The sequence below is a fragment of the Bison bison genome, unplaced genomic scaffold, assembly GCF_000754665.1.
Source record: "Bison bison bison isolate TAMUID 2011002044 unplaced genomic scaffold, Bison_UMD1.0 scf7180017864356, whole genome shotgun sequence".
Taxonomy (NCBI): domain Eukaryota; kingdom Metazoa; phylum Chordata; class Mammalia; order Artiodactyla; family Bovidae; genus Bison; species Bison bison.
Window position 1 is genome coordinate 3668643 of NW_011494928.1, and position 319 is coordinate 3668961.

The window sequence follows — 319 nt, forward strand, 5'->3', positions numbered from 1 at the left end:
AAAGGCTTTGGCATAGCCAATAAAGCAGAAGTAGATGTTTTTCTGGAACTCTCTTGCTTTTTCAGTGATCCAGTGGATGTTGTCAATTTGATCTCTTGTTCCTTTGTCTTTCCTAAATTCAGCTTGAACATCTGGAAGTTCATGGTTCACGTACTGTTGAAGCCTGACTTGGAGGATTTTGAGCATTAATTTGCTGGCTTGTGAAATGAGTGCAATTGTGTGGTAGTTTGAACATTCTTTGGCATTGCCTTTCTTTGGGATTGGAGTGAAAACTGACCTTTTCCAGTCCTGTGGCCACTGCTGACTTTTCCAAATATGC